Source organism: Schistocerca serialis, chromosome 7 (assembly GCF_023864345.2).
Source record: "Schistocerca serialis cubense isolate TAMUIC-IGC-003099 chromosome 7, iqSchSeri2.2, whole genome shotgun sequence".
Lineage (NCBI taxonomy): Eukaryota > Metazoa > Arthropoda > Insecta > Orthoptera > Acrididae > Schistocerca > Schistocerca serialis.
The window spans coordinates 17,945,898-17,970,424 of record NC_064644.1 but is presented as its reverse complement, the minus strand read 5'-3'; the positions used below and the strand labels follow the sequence as shown (position 1 = coordinate 17,970,424).

General features: G+C 45.3%; 1 protein-coding gene across 3 annotated transcripts in view; it reads left to right on the top strand.

Annotated features, from left to right (window-relative positions):
• LOC126412623 (torso-like protein) overlaps positions 1-24,527 on the top strand; it is a 518,977-nt gene that overhangs the window by 451,399 nt on the left and 43,051 nt on the right. The window lies entirely within an intron of this gene.

Here is a 24,527-nt window from a genome sequence, read left to right as displayed (position 1 = left end):
GATATCGATCATTGACGGAATAAATAATATCGATATTTCAGCATATCGGTGCTAAAAATTTAGTTTTAAGATGTATATTTCAATTTAGTGTAGCTCATGTTATTTAAAATTTCGAGGATGGTCTTTATGAATTACTAAATAATTAACGAAAACCAAATTTAATTTTACTTTATTTTACGTAGAAAAATCTTTGGAAGAAAATATTGAAAAAATTGTTTCAGCATATGAAAAAATGGACAGCTGAAATCACTCAAAATACAGGTAGCATAAATGAAGCACTATCAGTTCCTCAACTTATTTCTAAAGACTTAAGAAATTAATTTCTTGGCATATTCTGCTATTAATTCACTTCTTTGAAGAGAAATCACTTCACTAGCTTTTGAAAATATTCTTTCTGGTGGAACTTAAGTCTCAACAACTGTCATTTTGTTTAAAATGTTTCCACACGTCACTTTTCGGAGATATTTCCTTTTTTGGTCTTCTCACTGTTAAATCACTAATACAAAGACACAAATATCAACGAAAAACATAAATAGGAGTGGTTTCGAGAATTACATTTCAAATATTTCGAACAACCTTACTTTCTAGTGACAGGAGGTTACTAAAGTACACAACTGACAACAGTCGAAATTTATATAAGAAAGTCAATGTAAAAAACTGTAGGTGCTGTTCTTATGTCGCAAATATTTCATATGAAAAAGAAAGTCGGAATGGTCAGGGAGTCAAAGTACTTGTTCTCAGTGGCACATGCAGATGTGAAGGGGTTACGATGTGCTTGGTACACGGCGATCACCCTTTGTGATGGTCGGACGCGGTCGATCAGAACTGTGGCGATGAGCATGCGTAACCTTACGTTCCATTGGACCATCCCCTGCAGACACGTAGGACAGTCCATGTTGGTACAGCAACATATCGGACAACGTCATTCACTGTGTGGTCATGGGCACGTTGAAACCCAGTAGCTCCTGGTCCTGTGTCACTTCCGAATGCCCACAAATCTGGATATTGCACGATTCGACCCGCCGGCCAAATGGAGGCCCACAATGAAGTCTCTGATGAAGCTGTCAGAACCGATTACGCAGCCTACCCGTGTCTTGCACAGGGAACACTGAACGCCTAACGCTCTTCACACATCTTATACACCCTAACACAGGGCTTCCCTGCCTTTTCAGCTGGCGGACCCCTTCTTCAGTCGAAAATCCACGGCGGACCTCTAGTCAATCAAGAGCACAGTAACTTCATAACTTCAAATTTCAGAGCGAAACCCATGGGAACTGAAAGCTTCTTAATGCAGGCGCCATGTTCCCAATGACCCCCCCACCCCCCCACCCCCCGTAGTATCAATAGTCTTTGGTTTAGAGATGAATGAAAACAAGTTGAAATTAACGATCCAATTTGAATTCCCACTGTTTCCAGACACTTACTAGTGGATTTACTCCCTTTGTTCAACACACTATAGCCTGATTAAAATTCCTTGGTAATTGAAATTTCACACGAAGGGGCTTTCTTCCTCCAAGACCAAACTGTTCGCTGTTGACAAGCTGTTGCTAATGGTCTGTTCACTTCCACTATTTGGCTACTGTTGTGTAAGGAGCATGCATATTTCGTAACAGTCGTGTGTGTGTGTGTGTGTGTGTGTGTGTGTGTGTGTGTGTGTGTGTGTGTGTGGTTTTTCGTGAAATCCAAAGAAAAATGTTGAAATGTATGTAAAGTCTTCCTTTGGTCGTCCTCCCTTCTTATTCATTTCAACTGGAAACTTCCCTTGTGAAGGCGATGGAGAAACAGCAGCCTTCTTCAATGATCCTGACTTCAGCCACCGATCCACGTTAGAAGTAATAAACTGGTCAAAAATCGACTTATGAAACAGGTAGTGCACTGACAAGGCAAGTTTAACATTTAATGATGCCTGGGGCTGCATACGTGCCAGCGAGCGCTGTGATTGGTGGACAAAGCTCGCTTCTCGCATGCGTAAAATGTTTCAGCGCATCTAGCGCCGTGAGCCGGCGCACAAACGACCCCCGTATTGTTACTACACAGTCGATCAGAGAAGCCGCATTCTCCGGCACTAAACTGTGTATACGTTCGCACTTAGGAACCGCAAAGGCTGCTTGGGGATACGACCTGAAGTAAAAGTACACATGTTTTTCACACGAAAAAAAATAGTGATGAATTTGATTTTCACATTTTTATTCAATAATTTTACTCATTATTTTACACGATTTGGTGAAAGGTGGCCGCGGACCCCCTAGAAAGAGCCGGCGGACCCATAAGGGGTCCGCGGACCACAGGTTGGGAAGCCCTGCCCTAACAGGTCTGGTAACAACACTGTTGAACTCTGGTGGCCGTTGTACCTGTCGAGCAACTCGAATCGTACAGATATCCGCCGACGGCGTGCTCGTGTACGAAGTTGCGTCGACACCTGACCATGCTTCACTGTTTTGCCTGGCAGTGTGTTTTGCCTGGTGAGCTCACAGTGAGGAACTGGTCGTCTGAGGGCAAGATGGGAAATTATACACCGTGTAAGTAAGAAGATTACTGGGGAGATGTTGGCACAGGTGTGAGGTGCGGTGGCAGGCGTCCTTGCGTCGCAGACGCGAGGTCGACGCATCGAGCGCAGTGCTGGGGCGCGGTGCGTGACGCAGCAGACGCCTGCCGGCACGCGACACGTGGGACAGCTGAGGTAGGGGCGGGGCTCACAAAAAGCGGCCCGCAGTGGCCGAGCGGCCGCCGGCGTGGGGCGCGAGTGCCCGCGCCGTTCACCAGAGTGAGCGCTCACAGCCGGGGGAACCAGAAGGTCGCGCGGAGCCCGTCTGTTCCGCTGGCCGCGATTTGCGAGCTTCGGCCGTTGAGCAACGGCGCAGTGGGCAGTCCCGCAGCAGAGAGCTTCAGACGACGATCCGCGCTGTCATTGGGCCGTTTCCCCGTGCGACAACACGCCGGGACGCCTCTCCTGGGTTCATCTGATAAAGCTCTCACAAGAACGAACGATCCGTATCAAGTGAACTGCTCTGCCTGACAAAAACAGTGAAGCCCCCAGAGGCAACACCGACTCAAAGGAAGGCCTCGGCGCTTGTTGGTGACGTCACGTCAGCTAGGCACGGTGACCGCCAGGTCTGTTGCAGGCAGAAACGCCTCGGCGTGCTTATCACTATAAATCTCTTATTTTTGGACAAAATGTTCGGTATTGTTTTGAATTCTGCGGTTTTATTTAGATGAAAGATTTTCTTGCTGTCGTAAAGCTACAAATGAAGATCATAGTTCTGTATTACTGAATCCTGTCGAAACAAACGTAGATCAATATGAGAAGATGCTTTGCCTTATTGCAAGCTTCGGAAATTTTACATTCAAGTAACTATATTTACTTGACCCATTTTGCTATCGCAATTTACCCCAACCCCCTTACAATTAACTCGTTTCTTTTATTTATTTATTTATTTTGTTTGACATCGTCACTGGAAATGTGAACTAATTTACATGTGTAAATGTCCAACTGTTGCCAGCCATTAGATTACAGTCTTTTTCAACTAAAGGAATTCTAAACAGGAAACAAAATAGCTTCATACATCGAAGATACTGGTGAGCTTAAACTTTTTGAAACATGAACATTAGAAAAGATAAATATTCCCCTCTTGCAACTGAAAGGAGAAACTTTATAAGATAAAAAAAAATTATTTGATAAAACGAATATCTCTCTTTTGCCTCTTCTTCTGTCCCCCACCCCCTCCCCGAACGTGTACAATCGCAAGATATTTCATTAACATTCAGTGCTCCTCACCCCATAGTCAACCAAGATACCTAAACAAGAGCACCAATATGTTCACAGTTTCTTGTAAAAGCAACCCAGTAACTTCCTCAGATTTACAAATAAGGTAAAGAAGCACGAATTCTGTTGCTGCTGGACCATGAAGTTGTTTTTGTATGTCAATCCTTAAAACAGGTGGAAATTTAAGTTCAGGAGTACACTATTTGTTAAGAAGTGTAATGAATTGCACAATTAATTGATTGGAGAAATCTCTCAGAACAATGTGTGTTGGTCAACTACCGCCAATAGTTTCACATTTTCCTATGTCAGAGAGGGAGACACACCATTATGTGTATGCCTGCAACAGACCTGGCGTTCGCCGTGCCTAGCTGACGTGACGTCACGAACAAGCGCCGAGGCGTTCCTTTGAGTCGGTGTTCCCACAGGACATCCTCAGAGTCAGTGTAACTTCGAACACGTACACACCATTGGTGGCTGTGTAATGATTAACGTTGCAATTATCCACGAGAGGTAATAGGGCCACCAGAGTGCATTAATGTTAATGCTTTTTAGTGTTGTTTCCAAGCCTCGTATTGTATACTAATAAGGGGTGAAAGGGTCCTGTAGTCCCCTTTCATTATCATTTTATTTGCTTTCCGGTGATACAAAACTCTCTGGCATGCGGGATGGAATGATTGTGGATGTGTTTCATTTTGCTATACGATGGTTTAGTCTGCTGCAGAGACACAGCGGTAGTCGTACAGAATGGCCAACGTTTGTAGTTAGTTTTCAGGTAGGCAAAGAGGTTTGCTTCCCTTGTGTGATAGGTACCGGTGTTATGTCGGTGGCGGAAGCCTCATCTCTCGGTTTTCTGGCCATGGGGTCGCGTGGGAGACGTTGGAGTGTGTCAGACGGTCAGTCTGGTTCTAGCTCGCCGAGGGTCTGCAGCCGAGGTCTCTTCGAAGAAGTGCGAGTTGATTTAACCGCGTGGCGCGTTGTCTCATAGCAAGAGGGGAGCTTTTAGCTTTTGGTCTTGCGTCTCATCTTAAAGATTGTTGTACTGGGTCGCAGCAAGGAATGCAACGCTTCTGCAGACTTTCAGTCTGATTCCTATTGCAGACTTTGGTCCATAAGAAGAACGCAGCACAAAGGAATTGCATATGCTGAAGCGATATCACGTAGGAAGTGCGCTCTCGGTTCAGTGTGAAGGTTTGTGTGCCTGCGACTGCGTGTGTGTACATTCTATTATTTTCCGAACCTTGGTAATTTTTGCCTCTTCGTGAATCTTCTTTGTTTCATTAGTAGGAGTCCGGTGGAAACCATCAACGTGGGTTAATGTTAGAGTTTGTTGGCCCTCTCCCATTACCTGTTGTCTATTCACATGTGTGCTCTGTAAAATATTAGTTGTTCGCGGCTGCGTGGTTTAATGTTGAAACTTCCTGGCAGATTAAAACTGTGTGCCGGACCGAGACTCGAACTCGGGACCTTTGCCTTTCGCGGGCAAGTGCTCTACCATCAGAGCTACCCAAGCACGACTCACGCCCCCTCCTGACAGCCTTACTTCCGCCAGTACCTCGTCTCCTACTTTCAAAATTTCACAGAAGCTCTCCTGCGAACCTTCCAGAACTAGCACTCCTCGAAGAAAGGTTATTGCGGAGACATGGCTTAGCAGCGGAGAGTGCGCTGATGTGAAACTTTCTGGCAGTACTGTGTGCCGGGCCAAGCTCGAACTCGAGACCTTTGCCTTTCGCGGCCAAGTGTTATGCCATTTGAGCTGCCCAAGTACGACACATGCCCCGTCCTCAGCTTCACTTCCGCCAGTACCCCGTCTGCTGAGTGAAAATCTCATTCTGGAAACATCCCCCAGGTTGTGGCTAAGCCATGTCTCCGCAATATCCTTTCTTCGAGAAGTGCTGGTTCTCCAGGTTCGCAGAAGGGCGTCTGTGAAGTCTGGAACGTGGGAGACGAGGTACTGGCAGAATTGAAGCTGTGGGGACGGGACGTGAGTCGTGCTTGGGTAGCTCAGATGGTAGAGCACTTGCCCGCGGAAGGCAAAGGTCCCGAGTCCGAGTCTCGGTCCGGCACGCAGTTTTAATCTGCCAAGAAGTTTCATATCAGCGCACACTCCGCTGCAGAGTGAAAATCTCATTCTGTTTTAATGTTACTAAAATTTGGCCACGGTACGTAGAAATTGTGTCTTCGTGAACCACGTGCCCACACGAGTCTGTCGTGAATCGTATAGCGTTTCATAAGCAATTATACTTAGTCACCAGGCAACATCAGTTATGTAGATGCCTTAGATCAATGTTTTCAGGAATAAATAATTTTACCTCCAATCTTATCCAGCGTGCCGATGTTGCGCCTTCGTTACCTATGCCATTTACCTTGTAGTTTTCCTTGTTAGCCCATCCAAGGCGTTTCCATGCGCACAGGTCCAATAATTAGTGTTTTCTGTTTATTTTAAACAAGTGCTTTAGAATAGATGTTGTTTTCAGGAATGCTGCTGCAAGCTGCTCTTATGCAAAGTGTCGACGCACTCTTTGCTTTATCTTAATATTTGATTCACGTGAACAATGCCGGGATCAAATTAATAATTACATCCCATTCATTATGAGTGACTTTATAATGAATGTTCTTTTATGAGTTTTACTTATGAATAAATTAAGTAATTTTTCTACTCAGCCCAACCTCTTATTTGTCGTGGGGCTAGAGTTGGTGGCGACCCAATATTTTACATTGACTTCAATGCCAGATAGCATTTTCTTATTCAAAGTGCGCTTCATGCCTCTTACAGGGGCGTGAACAGATTAAGTTGTTGAGTGAAGGACACGAAGATGCCACTGCCTGATAGAGTTTGAATGGGGCCTCATTGCGAGTCCTCATTCGCCCGTCAGGTCGAATTGAGCAATATCCACTTCCGTCGTTTGTTGGTAGATCACACTGACCTGATGTTGGTCTCCGTGGGTGCCTGAGGGCTGCCATACTTGTTGTCGAGGTTCGGCTCGGTGACGTCCGACCAGCGTATAAGAGGATCACCATACTGTGTACCGAGCACATCCCAACTCCTTCACGTGTGTGCCTGCCGCCCGTGATCAAATAATGGGCTTCTTGTAAAATTTGTGTCACTCCTGGTCGGAGACAAGCAGCAACCTGATAGAAAATCGCCACCCCACGTGTAGGCTGTCGTTATCATGACAATGCTGCGTTTGGAGTGGTGTCGTGGCTGATAAGTGGTGCCGCATTCCGTTCAGCGGCGAGTCACGGTTCTGTGCTGCACCCGGAGTGAGTGTGGTGGCTGCTTGGGAAGAGGTCTCGATCTTCCAATGTTTTGGAGAGGCTCAGCAGCGTTACTCCTGGCGGTATGGTGTGGGGGGCCTTGGGGTGTGACTTCAGATCGTGGCTTATAGTGACTGATGGAGCTCTGACGGCACAGTCGTATATCACGCACATCCAGCGTCGTTATGTGTTACCTCTCAAGCGACAGGTATTTGGTGCCATTTTCCGATAAGACAATGCTCTTCCACATATGACAAGTGTGTCTGTGATTTGCCTGCGTGATGGTGAGGTGCTCCCTGGTCTTCAAGATCCCCAGATCGATCCTCGATAGAGTGTGTGTGTGTGTGTGTCAGCTCTGCCCCATTACCATTATTCAAGATATCGAGGACCAGTTGCAAGAGCTGTGGGCCAGCATACCACATGAGAGGATACATTGTCTTTAATATCCTTCCGAGCCGAATCAGTGCATGTGTACAAGCCAGAGAGGCTGCAACGTCATGCTGGTAAGTGGCCTCATGCTGCCATGTCCTTTGTAAATCTCACTGGATATTGTAATCACTGAAAGAACATCATATACCCTCTCAACTGCCCCCCCCCCCCCGCCCTTTATGCGTGCTTCATGTTTTTGTCAGACAGTGTACTTAAAAGCACAGGTGGAAGTGAGGTTAACAAACAATTGTCTGGTTTTTCCGTAGCTATTCGCCATCACAATCATTTCCTTCCTACTTACCAGTCAGCGTCAGCTAGAAGTCTACTTTGTTGTTATTGTTGTGGTCTTCAGTCCTAAGACTGGTTATATGCAACTCTCCAGACGCTTCAATCCTGACCAAGTCTCTTCAGCTCCAAATATCTACTGCAACTACGTCCATATGAACCTGCTTGGTGTGTTCATTCTTTGTTCCCCCCTACAATGTTTACTCCTTCACCCTCCCCTAGCTCTTCATTACCAAACTGACAATTCTCTGCTGCCCCAGGAACTGTTGTGAAGGTCACTTCATTGATCAAGTTGTGCCATAAATTTTATTCCCAGTTTCTATTTAGTGCCCCTTATTAGTTACTCGATGTAATCATTGGCATTCTCCTGTAGCATCATGTTTCAAAAGCTGCTGTTGTCTGAACTGGTTATCGGCCGCATTTCAATTCTGTACAAGGCTACACTCCAACCAGATACCTTAAGAAAAGACTTTGTAACACAATTGTGTTAGATGCTTTTAATACTAATCTATCCGAGTTTTATGTCCTGTCTACTAAAACTTCACCATTTATTTAGCTGCCTAAATGGCAAAACTCGCCTGCTACTTTTAATGTCTCGTTTCCTAATTTAATTCCATCAACGTCGTCTGATTTACTTCAACTACGTTCCATTACGTTTGTTTTACTTTTTTATGTTCGTCTTTTAACTCTTTTCGAGACACTGTCCACTCCATTCAACAACTCTTCAGAGTCCTTTGCCATGTCTGACATAATTTTAATGTTGCCAGCAAACCTCAAAGTTTCATTTCTTCTCCCTCAACTTTCATTCCCTTTCTAAATTTCTCTTTTGTTTCCTTTACAGCTTACTAAATGTAAAAATTGAATAACGTAGGGATAGGCTACATACAGTCTCACTCCCTTATCAGCTTCTGTTTGGTTTCTGTCCGGGTTTTAAATAATGTTATTCCTGCTACCTTCATCGTTTCAAACAGTGCATTTCTGCCGACACTATGATATTTCATTTGATAGGTGTAGAATGGAACATAAAAGTACTCGACTAGATCCACGATGAACCAGCTTGTCGGTGCTATATTGGGAATACTGCCAAGGCTACAGGATGATCGAAAAGTTTAGCACATCAAAAATGTGTATATGTCTATAATCTAAGGATGTAATGGGCGTTCTAGGCTCTACAGTCTGGAACCGCGCGACTGCTACGGTCGCAAATTCGAATCCTGCCTCGGGCATGGATGTCTGTGATGTCCTTAGGTTAGTTAGGTTTAAATAGTTCTAAGGTCTAGGGGAGTGATGACCTCAGCAGTTAAGTCCCATAGTGCTCAGAGCCATTTGAACCATTTTGTAACGGGCGTAAGTACAGGTATTTTTGTATGTAATATCTTAATATGCACACACATAAGTGTGATGTTTTTCTGCATCCAACAGTCTTCCCACAAACGCTCACAAACTTTTATGGCCTCATCTTTTCTGCCTCGTCATACGTCCACACTTCAGCACTTGAGATGCTGCCCAGGAGAAAATGAGCATTAATGGCTTACTCTTGTCACATTTACTTGGAGGTACTGACCAACCTAAAAACATACTACTCCTAACTGCTACAGTTACTAGTCTGCAAATGAAGTCAATATTGAGGTAATATTTTTCAGTACACTGTCCTCATTCACCAATTAAAATATCTGTAGGTACACCCCTTACTCTATATATGTGTATAATGTACAAGGGTCGTTCAGTAAGTAATGCCCCCATTTTTCTTTTCAGAACATATTTATTGTTAAGAGTGAGAATTTGGTGACAAGATACATCAACATGTCCTGCTGGTAAAAGCTCTTGCCCTGTAGGCGTAGCCATGTTTTGACTGCATGACTGACACTATCGTTATCTTCGAAGTGTGTTCCCCTTAGAGAATCTAAAGCGGCCCAAAGAGATGGAAGTCCGAGAGTGCCAGGTCTGGACTGTAGGGTGGATGAGGCAGTGATACCTAAGCAATTTGTCGATGTGTTCTCGGCTTGTCAGACTTGTGTCTGGGCGTGCGTTATCGTGTTGTAGCAAAATTTCTGCTGGATTCTTTCCGATCGAACACGTCGGAAACGGTTCTTTAATTTATTCAAGATCTTCACGTATGCCTCTGAATTGATGGTTGACCCTCTTGGCATCACGTCCACGAGAATGACGCCGTTACAATCCCAGAAGACTGTCACCATGGATTTTCCGGCAGATGGGGTTGTCTTCAATCCTTCCTTTGTTGTGAGTCAGGATGATGCCACTCCATGGGGCAAAGTGGTGCACCCAGCTTTCGTCCCCCGTAAAGATCCGTGGCAGGAAGGCCTCTCCGTCGGTCTGAAAACGCTCCAACAACTCAGATGCCATGACCTTTCTTTGAATATTGTGGTCCGCCGTGAGCATTCGTGGAACTCATCGTGAGCACCTCTTTGAATATTCGAGAGTCTCTATCATTGCAGATACACTTCAAATGGTGACCGACAACTGTAGAGTCAATTGTCGAGTTGTGATGCGCCGGTCGGCACGAATAATGGCATCCGCACGATTGAGCATGTCTGGAGCAGTGGCTGTGACAGGACGTCCCGAGCGTGGCTGATCATGGAGTTCTGTTTCTGCATTTCCTGAGGCTGTGACTTTCTTTACCCATCGCCCAAGTGTACTCCTATCAGCTACAGCATCACCATACAATGCAAACAAACGTTTATGCATGTTTACCACGTTTTCTTTTTTTGCACACAAGATTTCAATAACAGCAACACCAACAAGGACGAAATTTCCTGGCAGATTAAAACTGTGTGCCGGACCGAGACTCGAACTCGGGACCTTTGCCTTTCGCGGGCAAGTGCTCTACCATCAGAGCTACCGAAGCACGACTCACGCCCGGTCCTCACAGCTCTACTTCTGCCAGTACCTCGTTTCCTACTTTCCAAACTTTACAGAAGCTCTCCTGCGAACCTTGCGGAACTAGCTCTCCTGAAAGAAAGGATATTGCGGAGACATGGCTTAGTTACAGCCTGGGGGATGTTTCCAGAATGAGATTTTCACTCTGGTTCGCAGGAGAGCTTCTGTAAAGTTTGGAAGGTAGGAGACGAGGTACTGGCAGAAGTACAGCTGTGAGGACAGGGCATGAGTCGTGTTTCGGTAGCTCAGATGGTAGAGCACTTGCCCGCGAAAGGCAAAGGTCCCGAGTCCGAGTCTCGGTCCGGCACACAGTTTTAATCTGCCAGGAAGTTTCATATCAGCGCACACTCCGCTGCAGAGTGAAAATCTCATTCTTCTAGCAACAAGGACGTTTGTCTATGTACATTAATGGCTTTTTAAAAGAATGTGGGGAATTACTTGTTGAACGACCCTCGTATTTCCTAACCTCACAGACGTTGTTTATAACATATGCTCAAAATAGTTGCCCTGTTCAGTAATACGTGTCTAAACCCGTTTTAGCAAGTTTGAGGGCAGCATGTTGAAACTGACGTTGTTAATCCATTGTTCTGTTAATATTTGCTTCTGGCAATGTGTACGTGCTGTTTTTATAGGCCCTTGCTTTAACATGGCTCCACCGGAAGAAATATGGAGATGTTATATTGGGAAAACTTATGGGCCGTAATCTGTTATAAATGATTCAATGACCAAAAAAATCCCTTCGGAAATGAATTGTTTCATTAGTTATTTGACAAGTGGGACCGCGTGCTGCAACCAAGAATAACGTTCAGTTGGCTCAAGAAGCGAAACAGTCTGGTCAGTGATATCTTGGCACACTCCGCTGTTCGCAGTAGTTTCAAAGAAAACAGGGTCCGCTATTCGATTTGGACGACGCGATAGGGCATACCACACTCCAATTTTCTGTTAGTGCAAGGCATTTTCTTGAAAAGCTTATTTATTCTTGGTTGACCAAATTCTTGTGTTTTCATTCCCATATCAACGAAGGTGAAACGACGCTTAATAGGTGAAGAAAACACGGTCTAGTTCTGCGATTCTGCGACTCCGTGGCTGTACAAAAATGACCGAAATCGTGTACGGTAGGCTAGACGCTTTTTCGGAGGCTGATCAAACGAATGCAGTGCAACTTCTTTTCATAGGCGTTTATTTTCACGAACACGACTTTTCGATCGCACTGTATCAGCGCGCCAGATTTCGTGACGCGGACTCGCTGCAAGACAGATCGCAGGCTGCTGCTCAACTCCGCGTTGTTCCACGCGCCGCAGGCATTGCACGAGAACCGCTTGCGCCACATCGCAACGCAACGCAACGCAGCGCAACGCGTCCGAAGTCCGTTCTACCTGTACTGTTTAAGCGATGCAGGGGGCTTACGAGGTGTACACCGGCGGGCACTGCGAATAGCAAGCAGGTAGTATCGAAACGGTCACCTCGCCATCCAGAGATTTCTCCGCTGGGGACCACGGTAATAACGTTGCGTTAGCTCGTACAACAGCAACTACCACCACTGGACTCGCATTTGTAAGCGCGAGAGCCTTACAGAGGTAACTCAGAAAACTCCGCTGGCAGACGACGCAAGAGAGGCTTTGTGCAGGTGGTGTGGTTCACTGCTGAAATTAGAGGGCACACGCTTCAACAAGAGTAGTGGACCATGTTACGGCGTCCCACATTTCGCGGTATGACCGAGACGAAAACAAAACAGAGTTGTTAGATGAGCTCACACGGAGGATTACCGACGGTCCTCCTCCTCCCCACGTACCATCCGCGAATAGGAGGTGGAAGGGGGAATGATACAAGGCAGTAACGACAGCAAAAATAGCCTTGCTGAGCAGAGATGTAATTTCGTTCAGAAAGCAGATGCCAGCCTTAGCTATACTGCGAAAGCTAATAGTAAATGGAATTCATGCTCTGCAAGACTTACTCTTCCGAGATCCTCGCAGTAATTACAAGACGAAGCACTCTCTGCAGCTTCCGCCCCCACGGCCTCTGCCTCACCGTTTACAACCGTCATATCAAAGTACCTAACACGCTAAAATACCTCAAACCAGTCGTCGACCGTAAGCTAACATAGAAATCGATCTTACCAACCACAGGACAGGAAGCGCACATTAGTCTGAAACTACCAAGTCTGCGAGCACAGAGATTGCATTCATTCACATACTCCACACCTACAACGGATTAATCCAGACAAACCATCTCATACGGCATCTACATATGTACTCCGCTAGCCACCAACCGGTGTGTGGCGGAGGGCACAATTCGCGTCAAAGTCATATTCCCTCCCTCTGTTCTACTGGCGGATCTCGAGAGGGAAAAACGGCTGTCTGAACGCCTCAGTACGAACGCTTATTTTCCTTATCTTTGAATCATGATCATTGGGCGATTTGAAAGTTGGTGGTAATAATATGTGCTCTAAATCCTCGGTGAAGATCGGATTTCGGAATTTAGTGAGCAGCCCCTTCTGTTTAGCTCGCCGTCTATCTGCAAGTGTCTCCCATTTCAAACTCTCTATGAGATTTGTAACGCTCTCGCGATGGCTAAATGTACCAGTCACGAATCTTGCCGCTCTTCTTTGGACCTTCTCAATCTCTTGAATCAGACCCAACTGGTAAGGGCCCCATATAGACGACCAACGACCAATACTCTAAGACTGGACGAACTAACGTATTGTAAGCTATTTCCTTTGTTGAAGGACTGCATCGCCTCAGGATTCTAACAATAAACCGCAATGTAGAGTTCGCCTTACCCGTTACTTGTGTAATCTGATCATTCCATTTGAGATCATTTCGAATAGTCAGACCCAGATACTTGACGGACGTTACCGCTTCCAAAGACTGGCCATTAATTTTGTACTCGTATATTAATGGGGATTTTCGCCTTGTTATACGCAGTACGTTACACTTACTAATATTGAGAGATAACTGCTAGTCAATACACTACGCATTTATTTTCTGCAAATCCTCGTTGATTTGTTCACAACTTTCGTGTGACACTACTTTCCTGTAGACTACTACATCATCGGCAAACAGTCTAATGCCACTGTCAATACCATCAACCAGATCGTTTATGTAATTCGTAAAAAGCAGAGGACCTATTACGCTGCCCTGGGGCACACCTGAAGTTACTCTTGTTTCTGTTGAAGTCACCCCATTCAGGACGACAAACTGCTCCCTGTCTGTTAGAAAACTTTTTATCCAACCGCGTAGGTCACTGGATAGACCGTAAGCGCGCACTTTTTGTAACAAGCGACAGTGCGGAGCTGAGTCGAACGCCTTTCGAAAGTCGAGAAATATGGGAGCCGGTATCTAGAGCCTGTTGTATATCATGCTCAAAGAGGGCCAGCTGTGTCTCGCATGACCGCTGCCTCCAAAAACTGCTGTTTTCTGCAGATGAGCTTCTCAGAGTCTGAACACAAAATATGTTCCATGATTCTACAACAAATCGACTTCAGTGAAATTGGCCGGTAATGATGTGCATCCGATTGTCTACCCTTTTTATAGATTGCTATGACCTGGACCTTCTTCCAGTCCCGTGGAACTTTCCGCCTTTCCAATGATCTCTGATAGATGACGCATAAGAATGGTGCTATATTTGTACCATAGTCAACAAAAAATCTTAGGGAGGTACCATCTGGGCTAGATGCCTTCCTGGCGTCCAAGGATCATAACTGTTTTACTATCCCAGATACAATGAACACTATGTCAGCCATCCTTGCAATTGTTTGATAATTGGAAAGGGGGAATGATGCTGCAGTCCTCCACCGTAAACGAGTTTTTGAAAGCTAGGTTAGATATCTGCCTTCAGTTTTTATCATCATCCGTTACATTACCCATACTGTCAGGAATAGAAGACATTGAATTATTTGTAGCATTCATAGATTTTACGTTGACATTTTGACAGCTGCTTTCATTTTGCATTATTTCTGTTTGTCAACGGGGCAGCGATTACGTATAATTTTTTTTTTTTTTTTCACTGGCATAGAAGTCACAACGACATTATGGTCGCTGCTGGTCCCGTCGGAGATTAGAGTCCTCCCTCGGGCATGGGTGTGCGAGTTTGTCCTTAGGATAATTTAGGTTAAGTAGTGTGTAAGCTTAGGAACTGATAACCTTAGCAGTTAAGTCCCGTAAGATTTCACACATATTTGAACATTATGGTCGCCAATACCTCCTTCTAGATTAACTTGCTCAAAAAGATCAGGTCTGTTTGTCGCCAAGATATCTTAATATGTTCCCATCTCAAGTTAGTTTTCTAATCAATTGTTCAAGGTTGTATGTTGAGAGCGCTCCTAGAATAACTTCACACGAATCTTTGATTCTGCCCCCTCTGATAAACGTGTAATTTTCCCAGTCAATGCATTTCCGTTCCGGCTAATTTCCGCGACTCTGTGAAAACCCGCGAAACCCATGCGCTCAGCGTCGCCTTCCGTACCCGCCTACGCTCTGTCACTCAAATCCTGGATGAACTTATTAATTTTCTCCATGTCCTCTCCCGCAGTAAACCTGATACCGGCCACGTTGTGTGTTTCATCCCTGATTATTGACTCTCGTAGTTCGCTGCGCTTGTGCCAACCCATCGTCCCGACATTCCTCCTACACTCTCCACATTCTGTCCCAGCCATCACTTATTCGACCCCCCCTACCTGCTGCAACACAACATTTCTCCTCTCCTGCATGGCGGGGCTCCTCTTCCCCTTACTTTCCTCTCCATCTACATACGTACTCCACAAGCCACCATACGGTGAATGGCGGAGGGTACCTTCTGCTACTAGTCGCTTCCTTTGCTTCTTCATTACCGAGGGAGGTGGCGCAATGGTTAACACCCTAGACTCACATTCGGGAGGACTACGGTTCAAACTCGTGACCGGCCATCCTGATTCAGGTTTTCCGCAATTTCCCTAAATCTCTTCAGGCAAATTCCGGTATGGTTCCTTTGAAAGGGCACGGCCGACTTCCTTCCCCATCCTTCCCCAATCCGGTGGGACCGATGCCCTCGCTGTTAGGTCCCCTCTCCCGAATCATCCAACCAGCCTCCTTCACTGGAAAATAGAACGAGTGATAGACGACTGTCCATTCGCCTCCGTACGATCCCTAATTTCCCTTACATTGTCGTCGCGGGCCTTTTACGTTACTGCCAGTACAATCGTTCTGCATTCAGCCACAGCTGCAGTTTTCCAAACGTTCCGCATGTGTTTCACGAGAAGAACGTCTCCTTCCTTCCAAGGATTTCCATTCCAGTTCACGAAGCATTTCCGTAATATGCGCTTGCTGATCAAACCTGCCTGTAGCAATAGCAGCAGCACAGCACTGCATTACGTCTAAGTACGACCTGGTCGCCCGCCTGTTGTGGCCGAGCGGTTCTAGGCGCTACAGTCTGGAAGCGCGCTGATGCTACGGTCGCAGGTTCGAATTCTGCCTCGGGCATGGATGTGTGTGATGTCCTTAGGTTAGTTAGGTTTAAGTAGTTCTAAGTTCTAGGGGGCTGATGACCTCAGCAGTTAAGTGCCATAGTGCTCAGAGCCATTTGAACCGACCCGGTCCAGATCTCAAACACTCGAGCAGTACTCAAGAATGGACGGCACTGGTTTCTATGTGCCGTCTCCTTTATAGATGAGCTTCGTTTATCTACGGTAGTCGCAGTAAACCGTAGTCGACCATTCGCCTTCTCTACTACTCTTCTTAACTGTTCGTTCCATTTCATATCGCTTTGCAAGGCTACACCTAGATATTTAATCGACGTGACTGTATCAAGGAGCACACTACTTATACTGTATTCGAAATCTGCACGATTCTTTTTCTACTTCTGAAAGTGGCAGGGGTAAAATACAGGGAGCAAAAGGCTATTTACAATTTGTAGAGAAACCAGATGGCAGTTATAACAGTCGAGGGGCATGAAAGGGAAGCAGTGGTTGGGAAGGGAGTGAGACAGAGTTGTAGCCTATCCCCGATGTTATTCAATCTGTATATTGAGCAAGCAGTGAAGGAAACAAAAGAAAAACTCGGAGTGGGTATTAAAATCCATGGAGAAGAAATAAAAAACTTTGAGGTTCGCCGATGACATTGTAATTCTGTCAGAGACAGCAAAGGACTTGGAAGAGCAGTTGAACGGAATGGACAGTGTCTTGAAAGGAGGGTATAAGATGAACATCAAGAAAAGCAAAACGAGGATAATGGAACGTAGTCGAATTAAGTCGGGTGATGCTGAGGGAATTAGATTAGGAAATGAGACACTTAAAGTAGTAAAGGAGTTTTGCTATTTGGGGAGCAAAATAACTGATGATGGTCGAAGTAGAGAAGATATAAAATGTAGACTGGCAATGGCAAGGAAAGCGTTACTGAAGAAGAGAAATTTGTTAACATCGAGTATAGATTTAAGTGTCAGGAAGTCGTTTCTGAAAGTATTTGTATGGAGTGTAGCCATGTATGGAAGTGAAACATGCACGATAAATAGTTTGCACAAGAAGAAAATAGAAGCTTTCGAAATGTGGTTTAGAGAAGAATGCTGAAGATTAGATGGATAGATCACGTAACTAATGAGGAGGTGTTGAATAGAATTGGGGAGTAGAGAAATCTGTGCAACAACGTAAGTAGGAGAAGGGATCGGTTGATAGGACATGTTCTGAGGCATCAAGGGATCACCAATTTAGTAATGGAGGGTAGCGTGGAGGGTAAAAATCGCAGACGGAGACCAAGAGATGAAGAGACCAAGCAGATTCAGAAGGATGTAGGTTGCAGTAGCTACTGGGAGATGAAGAAGCTTGCACAGGATAAAGTAGCATGGAGAGCTGCATCAGACCAGTCTCTGGACTGAAGACCACAACAGCAACAACTGGATTTACTTACATTTTTTTCACATTTAGAGCAAGCTGTCGTCCATTACACCAAGCAGAAATCCTGTCCAAGTCTTCCTGTATCCTATTACAGTCACTCAACAACGATACTTTTCCGTTTACCTCAGCGTCGTCAACATATTGTCGCAGACTGCTGATCACACTACCCGTCTGTTCGTTTATGTATAGAGAGAATAGGAGCGGTCCTATCATAGAAGCGGCCTTACCACACTTCCTTGGGGCATTCCTGACGATTCCCCTTGTTCCTGACAAACACTCGCCGTCCAGGACAACGTAGTGGGTTCTTTGCTTAAGAAGTCTTTGAGCCACTCACATATCTGGGAAATTATTCTGCAAGCTGGGACTTATGTTAACACTCTGCAAGGAGACTCTGCGTCAAACGCTTATTGGAAATCTGGATAAAGTGTGGGAAGAGGGTAGTGGAGTTTCGCGCACAAATCCGTTCTAATTTGTGGACAGAAGCTTTTCTGTATCAAGGAAATTCGTTATATTAGAACTCAGAGTGTGCTTAACAATTCTGCAGAAAACCAGTGTTATGGATACGGTGTCTAACTTCGCGGGTTCTTTCTTTTACCCTTCTTATATAAAGATTCACCTCCGCTTTTTCCCAGTCTCTTGAGACTTTTCGCTGGACTAGAGAATCACGAGAAATGCAGCCTAAGTCAGAAGCCAGAAACGAAAATTATTCCCTGCAAAAACGAAATGGGCTTCCATCCGGACCCGGCAGCTTGCTTGTTACCAACTCTTTCAGTTGCTTCTCAATGTTAGGGATGCCTTCTGTGTTCTCCATACGGGAGTCTGCGACGCTCAAACAATGATGCCATGTCTGTACAGTCCTCGTGCGTGAATGGTATTTTAAATGCGAGATTTATAACTTCAGCTTTCCAATTTGTCTCTTCGATTGCCACACTATACTGGTCGACGAATGACTGAATACAAGCCTCAGTTTCATATACTGGTTTTACGTAGCACCTGAATTTTCACAGTCTTCGAGGTACAAACGCCTGTTTTAACAATTTTAAAAACATATACATGTTTGAACGCTCCAACTTCTTTTTAGAAAACTGTGCCTGTGTGTTTCATAAATGCTTTCTGCTGAAAAGCCGCACTGTGCCCCTGCCAACGCACTCTCGCCCTGCTTGACGACAGAATGAAGTGACAGTAAAGGAAACACAGAAAAAAAAATCTTGACGGGAGTTTCTGTCCTACGAACGTTAACGCCTCTTTTTTTTCCGGAGAGTATCTTCAGAAGTGACCTCTTTCATTTTGTAGCCTCAATATGGATATAGTAGAAAGTCGGTTACCTGTTCTTACTGCAACTCATAATGCAAGGCGGTGCAAAGCACCGAGCACATGCGTCAGCTGCAAGAAAGCAAATGTGTACTCGGCACACCTACAGTTTGGAGAAAGGATACCTCCGCTTCTCTCACGTAGAACTGCCAACAAGAGAAATTTGTTTAGTACTAGTTTGCGAACGCCTGCTGAGTTGGAGGTAACGTTCATGGGTAACGAATAGTTTGTGCCTCGTGTAATCAAAAATGACGCAGCTTCTCTGTGTGAAGTTGTGATAGTGGCATGTGATGAATCGAGAACTGATTTATTAAGGTAGCACCACAAACGGAAGACAGCGCCATCATGTTTCTGTGCATTGTACTTTTTTTGTAATTGATTATTGATTACAGTCACAATTGCGATGTAAGGATGTTTCGACCGCAGTGGGCCATCTTCAGAAACTTTCAGCTTTATTTCTGTGTAACGCGTCAACATCGTCGCAGTTCGTGCCTCGACGTTAAATACTGAGGACAGCCCGAACTCGGTGACGTTTGTGGGGCGCTCAGCGCCCCTACAAAGTCCCAAATTTTACACAGCCCAATTTTTTGTACACAGTCCAATCTAGCAACTGTCACGAATGATGATGATGATGATGATGATGGAACACGGTGACGAAGTTGACGTCTCGAAGATGGCACACGACAGCCGAGACAGATAATCACATATGTACATCGCAAGTGTGGCTGCAACAAACTATTTGACAGTTGCTGTGTCTCTGTATAGATATTACGTCTGCCCCTTATGTACTACTTCTGGTCGATCTAAGCGTTTGAAGTGGTGCGCTATACCGCTGGTGTCGTACTCGCGACGTAGTGTAGCAGATTTCAAATAGCGTCGCGCCGATCTCCTAGTGATTTTCATTGAAGTGGGATCGCTCCTCGATAAACGCAAGGACTGATTACTTTCTAATTCTTGTTCAACAGAGTCAGTGCGCCGTCTCCAGTAATGTCGTTATCTGTGGCTGAGATTCAAATGGTTCAAATGGCTCTGAGCACTATGGGACTTAACTGCTGTGGTCATGAGTCCCCTAGAACTTAGAACTACTTAAACCTAACTAACCTAAGGACATGACACACATCCATGCCCGAGGCAGGATTCGAACCTGCGACCGTTGCGGCCACGCGGTTCCAGACTGAAGCGCCTAGAACCACTCGGCCACACATGCCGACTGTGGCTGAGATTAAACGCTTACAGGCCTTCAGTTTTGAAATGTGGTGCTACAGTAGACTGCTGGAGATTGGATGGGTAACTGAATAGCTAATGAGGGGTACCGCTTCGTACTGGCGAAACAAGAAATTTGTAACACAACATGAATAAAAGGAGGGATCGCTTTGTAGGATACATGCTGTCTTGTCGAAAACTTGACTTTTGAGAGGGTGGATGTGTACGAATACAGGTTGTGTGCGAAGGTGAACAGCCGTCTGAAGATGAACCCTTCTGCTCGAAACCGCTTACCGTACTATTTCTCTACATAAGTATGTTATTATCAATGGCCGGTTGCTCTTTTCTTCTTTCCAGGAATCAACCTGTTAGCACAGAATCTGAGGCATCAAGGAACCTCCAGTTTGGTAATGGAGAGAAGTATTGGGGGGTAAAAATTGTAGAGGGAGATCAAGGAGCGAACTGAGGAAGCAGGTTGATATGTGGGCTGCAGTGGTTACGGAGAGATGAAGAGGTTTGCACAGGATAGACTAACGCGGAGAGCTGCGGCATATCAGTCTCTAGGCTAAAGACCACAACAACAGCTTTCATGTCTTCAGTTTCAGACCAAAGTATGAAACGCGAGTCGGTCGTCACAGTACCAGGCATGGTTTTCACTAAGCGAAACGGAGTTTCCTAGAATTTGTTAAAGAATGTGACTGGCTCTCCACAAGTTACAATGCCCACGTTGAAACCATACACATTCAGCACAGCCTCCTGGTCCTCAGTAAGCATACACAAGGTTTTTTTTACGTACGACGCAAGCTCTGTGCCCGGCATTGCCCGAGAACCAACACCGTGGAGGCAGGCTCCGGTCGGCGCGTGCACTCGGACCCGTTCCTCGGACCTTGACAAGTGGCCTATCGCTTTTGGCCGAATTAAACTAGCAAGGAGCGGCCTTGAAAGGCTGTACAAGAAAATAGTTGCGCCATTGCTGGGTCAGTGGCGTCTGCTCGCAGGAACGTGCACAAACCCAGAAATGAAACGTTACTGAGTAATCGTGTTGCATCGACTGGCTAGTTCAGACACCGTTGCTCGACATCAGTATGACTACTGGCTGTTGCAGCTTTATCCTCAAATTATCCTTTTCTCTGGTAAACCATGGCTGTGTTTATCGGGTTACCCAAACGCACAGAACAATCGACTTTGTGATACCGAAAATCTTCGGGACTTGCATCAAGAGCGTCTGCATGATTTGAAGACAATAGTGCAACACGGATTGCTGGCCGGAGATTTTCCCCACCATACCATAACGCCTGAAAAAAAAGGAATATAACACTGCTGTGGGCGGAGGTTGTGTAGTACTCATTTCTGCCGCCAGGCGTCTATAGCGCAACTCAGTACCGCCTTTGTTGTCGACTTGGCTTGTTCTGTTCATCTGCAGTGATTATTTCTGCTCGCGCTGTTGTGTTCTTGTTCCTTTTTTTATGATAGTGTAAGCGAACAGCGTGCAGCTGCGAAATTTTGTTTTCTACCCGATAAAAATGCTGCTGAAACTGTTTCACTGTTGAAGTCAGCTCACCGAGATGACGCTATGGGATAAACTCAAGTGTACGAGTGGTTTGCTCAGTTTGAAAATGGCGACTTGTCGTTTGATGACAAACCTCGTTCTGGTCATCCATCAGCTGCCCGAATCGGTGGCAATATTGAAAACATTCGAGAGCTTATGCTCACATACCGTCGACAGACAATTGATCAGCTGTCAGAGATTAGTGAGTTTCCTTGGAGCTTCGTTTGGAGAATTTTAACGGACGATTTGCGAATGAAAAGGGTTTCTGCCAAGTTGGTTCCTCGGGTTTTGACTGACAATCAAAAGGAACGTCGATTTGAAACATGTCGTGCTTTGAAACTGATCTAGATTTTCTGCCAAAGGTCATTATTGGCGAATTTTCTGTGAAAGGTCATTATTGGTGATGAGTCACGGCACTATGGCTACGACCCAGAAACAAAGCAATAGTCAAGCCAATAGAAGACGTCACCTTCATCCCGTCCAAAAAAATGTCGTCAAATCAAGTCAAACATCAAAACGATGCTCATTTGCTTTTTTGATGACAAAGGTGCATTTCATTCAGAGTTTGTTTCCCCAGGTCAGACCGTCAATCAGAAATTTTATCTGGAAGCTGTAAGAAGATTGCGCAAAAAAAAAAAAAAAAAAAAAAAAAAAAAAAAAAAAAAAACCTGATTTGTGGCAGACAGGAGGCTTGTTCTTCCAGCACGACAACGCACCTGCACACACAGTCATCTCTGTTAGACAGTTTTTGGTTAAAATGGCTGGGTTCCGCTGCCCCACACAGCTTACTCTCGTCACATGGCTCCGTGTGAGTTATTCTTATTTCCACACATGGAAAGGGGCTACAAAGGACAACGATTTGAGAATATTGAAGAAGTCAAGAAAAAAATGAGGGAGGAACTGTCAGCCATTTGTAAAGATGACTACAAAAAAGTGTTTCGAACAGTGTAAGCACCGGTGGGACAAATGTATTAGTTGTAATGGAGAGCATTCTGAAGGGAATAAGGTTCTTTTGTAAACAATTTGAAAATACACAGCTTTTAAAAACCAATTCCTTTTTTTTGGTACCCCCTCGTATGTGAACAGTATTCAGAGTTATTCTGAAGACCCCGCGAAAACTGCAAGACGTAAAAAAAAAAGACCGTGTCAGTGGAGTTTCGATTCGTAACACTCGCCGCGACGCTGTTGCTCTAGAGGGACGTGTCAGAGCATGTAGACAAACCATCCGCTCCGTGCTGTCGCATCGCCTTAGTTCGCACCTGCAGATAGGCAAGCTGGTGAACGGATTTCCAAAGCGGGCTGCTGCCCGCCTTCACGGCAGTTCATGTCAGCATCGTTGACGAAGTGCACGCTCATACTTACGTAAAAACTTCAACAAGCTTTACGGGCCGGTTCCTTACACCAAAACAAGAAAAAAAGCCTAGCAAATATGGGCTCTAAAATGCTTACATTGAGAGCTATGAGCACTTGTTCGTCTTCGAGACTATGAAACACGTCTCTTCTACTTCAAGATCTTTGCTTCCCATGTTTTTGGAGGACGTAATGTGGACTAAAACAAGAAAAAAATGACTAATGAACATGGATTCTAAAATACATAACCTGAGTGTTAGGAGAACTTGTTCAGCACAAGAGACGTGCTTCACACCAGCGAAGACGACCAAGTGTTCTTAGCTCTTAAAAGTATGCATTTTAGACCCCACGTTTAGTGAACGCTATTTTCTTGCTTTGGTCCATACTACCTCCTCCCAAAATATGTAAACCAAACTCTTTGCAGTAGAAGAGATCTGCTTCATAGCACCCAAGAGGAACAAGAGCTCAAGTTCTTAAGGTATACATTTTCGAGTCCGTACTTACTGGATTTTTTTTCTTATTTTGGTATAACGAACCTGCCCCTAAGGAAGTTCTTAAGGTATACATTTTCGAGCCCGTACTTACTAGATTTTTTTCTTATTTTGGTATAACGAACCTGCCCCTAAGGCTTGTCGGTGTTTTTTGGGACGCCCTGTACATACACAAACGTAAAAAAAACAAAGATAACTAACACAACTAGCAGCTAACCAAAAGATCTACGTCTTAATTGACAGACTTGACAACTGACAAGGAGATCTAGTACTATTCCTCGCAGGACAATGCAAGAGTACAGTGATAGAATTACGAGAACAGTTCCAGTCATCAAACTGAACTCATTGGTGAATGGAATAGTAAAAGGCGGGAGAGAATTCCATTATACTGTATACCCGCTGCCTGACACACACGCACGGTACGTTGACGTATCAACCGGGAATCTACGAGAGGTGTTCAATAAGTGACACACCATTTTTTCTCAGTCGATTTCGGTTGAAAAAAAAATGCGGAAATTGGTTTGGGACGTCGTGCAATATCCCCACTTCACTCCCTATAGTTTCATGAAGTTTCTGTGTGTGTGGCACCGCTTTGCGTTGCCTTCAAAGTGCCGTGTCGAAACGGAGGTGCGTCCCAAGCAGTGAGTTACCATCGAGAATGAGTTTCTTTTTTCTGAAAGCCCAGAGCATTGCTGATATCCGTAGTCGCTTCACTTGCGGAATGTCTTCGGGGACCTACCAGTGAACAAAAGCACGGTGAGTCGTTGCGCGAGGCTTCTGTCATCATCGCAACAAGGTCGTGCAAACGTGTCCGATCTTCCGCGAGCCTGCCGGCCGCACAAAGCTTTGATTCAAAATGGTTCAGGTGGCTCTGAGCACTGTGGGACTTAACTTCTGAGGTCACCAGTCCCCTAGAACTTACAACTACTTAAACCTAACTAACCTAAGGACATAACACACACCCATGCTCGAGGCAGGATCGGAACCTGCGACCGTAGCACACAGCTTTGGCTCTTGTAATGTTGGAACGTGCCGACACTCTCATTCGAGGTGAGATACGCGGTTTGCAGTCAGACACCTCGCTGCACAACTGGACGTCTTCGTTGCTAGTGCTGACACACTCGTCCACCA